At 46.5% G+C, this 7,967-nt stretch overlaps 1 non-coding gene across 1 annotated transcript; it reads right to left on the reverse strand.

The window, feature by feature from the left end:
• Nucleotides 1–2,757: 2,757 nt before the first annotated feature.
• Nucleotides 2,758–2,839, reverse strand: trnas-aga. Its single transcript has one exon. It is a non-coding gene; the product is annotated as a tRNA-Ser (tRNA).
• Nucleotides 2,840–7,967: the final 5,128 nt, after the last annotated feature.

The following is a 7,967-nucleotide window of genomic DNA, read 5'->3' on the forward strand; positions in this document are numbered from 1 at the left end:
GATGCTCAACGGTGAGAAAGGGGATGTTTTCCTCCTGAAGTCGACAATCATCTCCTTTGTCTTGCTGGTGTTAAGCTGAAGCTGGTTGAGCTCACACCAGCTGATAAAGTCCCTGATAACAGACCTGTATTCCAGATCGTTCCCCTCAGAGACACAACCAACAACGGCAGTGTCATTGGAGAACTTCTGGATGTGGCAGTGGGTGGTGTTGTGTGTGAAGTCCGAGGTGTGGAGGGTGAAAAGGGAGGGGGAGAGCACCGTACCCTGAGGGGTACCTGTGGTGCAGTGCACCACGTCAGACACACAGTGATGGAGCCTCACATACTGTGGTCTGTTGGTGAGGTAGTCCGTAGCCCATGCAGCCAGATGTTGGTCCACTCCGGCACTCTCCATCTTCACTCTGAGCAGCGAAGACTGGATGGTGTTAAAAGCACTGGAGAAGTAAAAAAACATGACTCTCACAGTGCTCCCGCTGTCCTCCAGGTGGAGCAGCGATCTTTTCAGCAAGTAGATCACTGCGTCATCCACCCCAATCCCAGGCTGGTAAGAAAACTGCAGGGGGTCCAGCTGTGTGCCCACCAGGGGTCGCAGGTGACGCAGGATGATCCTCTCCATGGTCTTCATCAGGTGAGAAGTCAGGGCAACAGGCCTGAAGTGGTTTGGCTCCCTGGGGCGCGGAGACTTTGGTACCGGGACCACACAGGGCTGTGACCTTCTCAAGGCTCAGGCTCAGGTTGAATAAGTGCCTTAACACACCACAGAGCTGGTCAGCACAGTCCCTGAGGAGACTTGGGCTGATGCCGTCCGGGCCCGGGGCTTTCGTTGCCTCTATCTTCTTCAGTTGACTTCTCACCTGATCATCTGTTATGGAGAAGGGGGTGGAGGATGACTGGGGTGTGTGGATGCTGGGAGGTGAGGGTCTCAGGGAGGGGGAGAGGGGGGTGGTGAACTGATGAGCGGGGAGAGGGGGGAGGAGCGGGCTGGTGGGTCCATTGTTGATGCGGGTCGTTGAAGGTGGCAGGCTGAGGAGGGGAGGCCAGGGGAGGTGTGAGAGAGGGGGCTGGGGGTGTGAAGAGGGAGGCGAGGAGGCAGAGTCAAATGTGTTAAAAAACAGATTCAGCTCATCTGCCTAGTCCTTGTCTCCTCCGGCTTGGCTTCTTCCCACAGCTTTGCCGTGGCCGGAGATGTTCTGCAGCCCTCTCCAGACGTCCCTAGCATTGTTCTGCTCCAAACTCTTTCCTGATTTTCTCCCGTAGATGACCTTCCCCCTCCTGATCCTGAGCCGGAGTTCCTTCTGGACTGTGCACAGCTCCTTTCTGTCCCCTGAAGCAAAGACCCTCTTCTTCTCATTTAGCAGATCTTTTATCTCAGAGGTCACCCAGGGTTTGTTGTTGGGAAAGCACTGGACCAACTTGGAGGGCACAGTGTTCTCCACACAGAAGTTGTTTTAGTCTGTGATGCATTGTGTCATGCTGTCAATGTCGGTGCCGTGGGGGGTGCAGAGTGCTTCCCAGTCTGTAATTTCAAAGCAGTCCCTGAGCCTATCACTTGCCTCCTCAGACCACTGCTTCACAAGCCTCTCCACAGGTTGTTGTTTGGTCACCACAGGGGAGTAGTCTGTGACCAGATGGACGAGATTGTGATCTGAGCGGCCGAGGGGGGGGAGGGGGGATGAGGTGTATGCTTCTTTGATATTAGCATACAGTAAGTCCAAAGTTGTGACGCCTCTGGTGTGGCAATTAACATACTGGGTGAAGGTGGGGAGAACAGAGGACAGGGAAGCATGATTGAAGTCCCCGGAGATGAGGACAAGGGAATGGGGGTGCTGGTTTTGAAGTTGAGACACAACAGTGTGGATCTGATCTGTAGCTGCAGAAGTGACCGCCGAGGGGGGGATGTACACGGTCACAGCGATAACCTGTGAGAACTCCCTCGGGAGGTAGTATGGCCGCATGCTAACAGCTAACAGCTCCAAGACTCTGGTACAGAGTTGCTCCTTCACACTAATGTGTCCAGGGTGGCACCACCTATTGTTCACAAACACAGCAATCCCCCTCCCTTCTTCTTACCGCTCTCCGTTGCTTTCCTGTCCGCTCGCAAAAGTTTGTAACTGTCCAGGGTGACGTGTGAGTCGGGAGAAAGTTCACACAGCCACGTCTCGGTCAAACACATGAGGCTGCATTCCCGGTACTCCCTCTGCAGTCGGGTCAGCGCCGTCAGCTGTTCCATGTTGTTGGAGAGAGATCTAACGTTCCCCATGATGACAGACGGTAAACATGGTTTATACCGTCTTTTCCCTGGTCCCTGGAACTCAGGGGTGTGTGTGTGTGTGTGTGTGTGTGTGTAAACGTGTGTGTGTGTGAGGTTATCCAAAACAGATTCAAGGTTTGTTCGGGGCTCGTCCACGGGGGCCAAGAGGCTACAGGCAAACGCAGTCGGCACAGTAGTAGGCTCGCATGCAGCTCCAGCAGCCACCACACACATGTGTGATTTGCGGTCCTTTCTCTCTGGACAGAGCTGACACCGCTTCCTTTTGCTTTGCACCCTCGGCGTGCCCAGTTCAGAGTCCCCGTCCTCGTCCTCTAACCACACATACAGAAATACAACACCTCTAAAGGGCACCAGCTGCTCGGTGCCGAGGTGAGGCAGCCACCACATCCACGTGTCCCACACCTCTAATACGGCCTTGTTGCTGGACTGGTACATTCCCTCGTGGATCAGCAGTCATTGGTTTGCTACCACTCTTAAAGAAAGCCTCGTTGTCAGCAGGATTCAAACCTGCGCGGGGAGACCCCAATGGATTTCTAGTCCATCGCCCTAACCACTCGGCCACGACAACCTGCAATGCAGAGCTTTACCCGTTTGCACAAACGTTCATAAACTTTTCAGTTGGTTACTAGTAGTTGCCAGACAAGGGCAAATTGCAAATCATAGTGCACTGCCTGTGTCTGTGGATCCTCGTGGAGGCAGCTTGATTGATTGACATGCTCCCTTATGTATACCATAACAGAGATCTAATCAAATCATCCTTTGGAAATTAATCCTAATGCCTAAATTTAGTAGAAAGGAAAAATCCAACCTTTAAGGACACCAACTGTGTTGTCCAGTAATGGTAGTATAGTGGTGAGCATAGCTGCCTTCCAAGCAGTTGACCTGGGTTCGATTCCAAGCCATCGCAGTATTTTTAATTGTGTGGTTACTTGCTTCTTTTGTCAAGAAGTAACCAGAAAGGTTACTTGCCGAACCTGATTTGATGAAACATTAGATCTCTGTTATAGTGCCATATTCACATTAACATTACATGTTTTACCACGGTTTCTTCTTTTATTCAGTGATATTTCAATATCCTTGTGGGAGTCATCCCAAAATCTTCAGGGGATGTAGCTCAGTGGTAGAGCGCATCCTTTGCAAGTATGAGGACCTGGCATCTCCAGAAGGTATTATGGTAGAGTCTTTAAAAGAGCTGCAGAAGATAGACATTTCACTTCTGACAGTTGCAACATTATAAGCAACAGCTGCTTTGTTAAACACCATAGCAGAGGATGGTTTCAATCCATTGACCACTGTGTTATGGGCCCAGCACGCTTCCCCTGCGCCACGCTGCTCTACTTTTAAAGGCAAGGGGCCTTGAAAACACCCAAAGACCCAAACAGCATGCTCCACACATCAACCAAACTACATATTGCACAGTTTTAAACCCTCTGAACCCGAGACACTCGCCCAGGAGCAAAAACAGCACCTCTGAATCATAGTTTAATCATTTAATAACCATAAAACATAGAAACTCATTGAAAGTTGCAGCTAAGAGCTAACAAGTTAATGGTTTGAGAGGGCTCTTCTGGGTCTTTCTATCCTCTATAGGTGATTTTCTATCCAGCCTGTAAATTCCAGCCTTTTTCGGGGTTGTTGAGCATTAAATCCAAACCGTTACAACCAAGATAATTCAGTGTGTTTTCGCTAAATTTTGCCGCTAGTTCCCGCTGCTCCGTGTCTGCTCTCTGTTTTAACAAAGTTGCATGCCCATGTATGGGAGACAAGGTCACTCAAAGAGTATGGAGGCTGAAAGAGGTCAAATCTCCCAGCCAAAGTAGTCTAGTGTGCGATCAAAAATGTTATAGCGGACAATATAGATATCTACTGTTTTACAGAGGAGAATGGCATCACAGTTAAAGATTTGGGCCTTTTTTGACGAAATGTAAATAGTATGTGCTTTACATGCGTTATAATGTTTATTATGTTTATTTTTGCTCATAGGAGAACTGTTTTAGATACACAAATGTTTGTCTAGCATTGCTGTGGGTGTAATATCAATAAGCTTTGTCATTCATAAGACTACTTTTACTTTTATACTTTAAGTAAGTGGCTAAGCCTGTACTTTGTTTCTTTTACTTGAGTAAATAAGTTTAATCCGTACTTCTACTTTCACCACAAAGGCCCCACCCAACAGTTTTGTGATACGTGGCGTGCAACTGTATGTCAATGATCAAGCTTGTTGCTGTGACCAAGAAACCACCAGCAAAATGACTGATACATCATCAGTTCCGTAATTTTCTTGGATTCCAAATATTTGAATTCAAAGTCAGAATCCAATACAATACCATGCCCGTCCAGCTTCTACATTTCCACATGGGGCAGCTTCCCCAATTTCTGAGTAACAGGAAAATAGCCTGATAAGCATACATGCACAGCGCAACCTCAAAAAGCCATAAAGCAAATGCTTGTGGCTTAAAGATCGTGCTGCCGCTCATAAAACAAAAGACAGGCGCGAAGCGGGAAGAAAGCAGAACGTTTTCAGCATAACTTCCAAAGGTAACAACCTTTTTCACAACGGCTACTGACAACACTAACATTGACGTTAATAAAGAGAAGCAAGAAGCCGGTGCTTGCGCTAGCAATGCTAACACTGAGGAGCTACCAACCGGCAGCGTCAGCCCAGGTTGCTCTAGCAATGCTAACACTGATGAAGAGTAGTGTCAGCCCAGGTTGCTCTAGCGAGGCGGGGGCTACATACAAGACAAACTTACAGGATCCTTCAAATGGAGATGGTTACGGAACTGCTGCTTTCACTGTCCATGACGATAAATATGGCAATGACGAAGATGGTGACACATAATACTTAGCAACTAGACCCTGTGAGTAGCAGTCACCCTAATCAATGTGTTATGATTGAAGATGATCCAGCACTCTGGCCAAAACAGCTATCAGATCTATCTGGAGGCCATAGTTCTCAGCAGGAAACCAATGGAGTGCTTTCTTCGGGTAGGGAGTGAGTCCTTACCCCAAGTGAAGGAGTTTAAGTACCTTGGGTTCTTGTTTGCGAGTGAGGGGACCATGGAGCGTGAGATTGGTCGGAGAATCGGAACAGCCGGTGCGGTATTACATTCGATTTATCGCACCATTGTAACGAAAAGGGAGCTGAGCCAGAAGGCAAAGCTTTCGATCAACCTGGCAATTTTCGTTCCTGCCCTCTCCTATGGTCATGAAGGCTGGGTCATGACCGAAAGAACGAGATCCAGGGTACAAGCGGCCGAAGTGGGTTTCCTCAGGAGGGTTCCCTTAGAGATAGGGTGAGAAGCTCAGTCATCCGAGAGGAGCTCGGAGTAGAGCCGCTGCTCCTTCACGTCGAAAGGAGCCAGTTGAGGTGGTTCGGGCATCTGGTAAGGATGCCTCCTGGGCGCCTCCCTAGGGAGCAGTTCCAGGCACGTCCAGCTGGGAGGAGGCCTCGGGGAAGACCCAGGACTAGGTGGAGAGATTTTATCTCCAACCTGGCCTGGGAACGCCTCGGGATCCCCCAGTCAAAGCTGGTTGATGTGACTCGGGAAAGGGAAGTTTGGGGTCCCTTACTGGAGCTGCTGCCCTCGCGACCCGATACCGGATAAGCGGTTGAAGATGGATGGATGGATTGTGGACAGAAACATTGGTGGATCTTGATTCCCACCATAGGATTTGGCCTGTATTGCAAATTGCCTTCACATCCCGCGCAATGTATTGCCATTGTCAAGCACATTGTCACTTTGGTGACTTTCTTCAATGTCTCCATATATTTGGACTGACAGTTGAGAAACCTTCCCTTGTTAACTATGACATGGATGACTGAGAACTTACCATATCATGACATGTTTAATTTACTATATTATAATTTTCCTAAAGTCCTACTGAACAGTCCAAGGCGCTGCGTTCAGGTCGAAGTCTCCACTAGAGGCGTGGGTTCAAATCCCACTTCTGACAACTAGTGTTTTCATCTAGAACTAATGTCTGAGACATGATATTGGGAATAAAGAACTTAGCAGTTCTTTGTATTTAAGAGGACATGAATGTGTGCAAGAAATGCAATTGCAAGTAAAGTTTTTTGTGAGCATCTTTATTGTCAACACATGTAAAGTTCCCATGTGTTTGTACACAGTAGACATATCTACTGCTGTATTCACTGTCAGTGGCAAGTCCTTTAAAACTTGTTCTTGACTTGCTTTTTCCACATCCTCTGAACGCTGCGCTAATTAAAGGACTTAAGTTAGCCAATAATTGTTGCTTTTTCATCTTCGTTGTGATTGTTGTGTGCCTTCAATAGCACACATGTGGCTATTATGAAAGAAACTGTCTAGCAAACCCTTGCAACACTTCTAAAGGTTGCATGGTGTAATGGTTACCACTCTGGACTCTGAATCCAGCGATCTGAGTTCAAGTGTAATGTCTTGTTTGTGTTGTAGTATCTATAGAGATTTGTTTAGCTTTATTATGAAACTTGTTGCCGCCGCAGGATTCCCTTGAAGAAGAGTTACTGTAGCTAAATGGAATTGTTCCTGGTTAAATACATTGGTGTGAAAAAAGTGTTGGCCCCCTTCCTCATTTCCTGTTCCTTTGCATGTTTGTCACACTTAAGTGTTTTGGAACATCAAACCAATTTAAACAATAGTCAAGGACAACACAAGTAAACACAAAATGCAATTTGTAAATGAAGGTGTTTATTTTTAAAGGGGAAAAAAAATCCAAACCATCATGGCCCTGCGTGAAAAAGTGATTACCGACATACTGGTAGTCGGCCATGTTTAATTGGATTTTCTCCAGTGATTGTTGTTTAGTAGATTAACATTATATTTTCCTACTATTCATTTCATAATCTTTGTCTGACATTTTCCATTCCCTGTTTGTATTTTCTGTTACTGCATGTGGTTTTAAATCTGTTGGAGTTTCTTCCGTCTAAAGCAAAGACACTGATGATGTCATCCAAAAGAAACATAAAGGACAGCAACCTGTTTCCAGAGGACACTAAAGAATGATGGAGCAGCAGGAAACAGAGCAGCTCAAATAGCAAACAGCTGATTTATTCATCTGACTCGTAGAATAACGCTAATGATTGACTTGTTTTAAATGTCTGGGAATGTGGAACAGCTCCATGGTAACTACCTGAAAAAAACAAGGCCACATGCTGTTTATTGGGGACTTGATTTGACGGATTTATTCTTACTGTTGTGTCTCTGTTTAAACTCCTAATTTAAAAGTAAAGTCAGCGTACACTAAAGGTTGTGTTGTTGCTGCTGACAGACTCAGATCATTATTCTAAGTGTGTGACAACATTATGGGATGGATCCCTACAGAGATAGACCTTTTAGTTAAAGAGGAACATCCTTTTAGTTTAGATCCTTCAGTTTCCAACCAGACCAGAGTGGTGATGGTAGGAACAGTGGAAAGATGAACCAAGACGGCTTTTCATATATATTTTCTTTTTCTATTGACTATAGTTGTTTTTGTTATTAACAGAAATCAACCTGTCAACATTTCTATTTGTCATTAACTTCCGACGTTACGTTTTTTACCTCCAGTTCAAAATGGAGCTGAACACGGAGGAGGATTCCTCCCTAACGGCCGCTCTGTTCTGCTCAGTGCCCCCGCTGTCCGTTAATAGTTAAAGCAGATAAAAACCTAAAGAACACTCAAAAGGTTCAAGATAAAACTTACTTAAGAAGCTT

Source organism: Etheostoma cragini, unplaced genomic scaffold (genome assembly GCF_013103735.1).
Source record: "Etheostoma cragini isolate CJK2018 unplaced genomic scaffold, CSU_Ecrag_1.0 ScbMSFa_379, whole genome shotgun sequence".
Lineage (NCBI taxonomy): Eukaryota > Metazoa > Chordata > Actinopteri > Perciformes > Percidae > Etheostoma > Etheostoma cragini.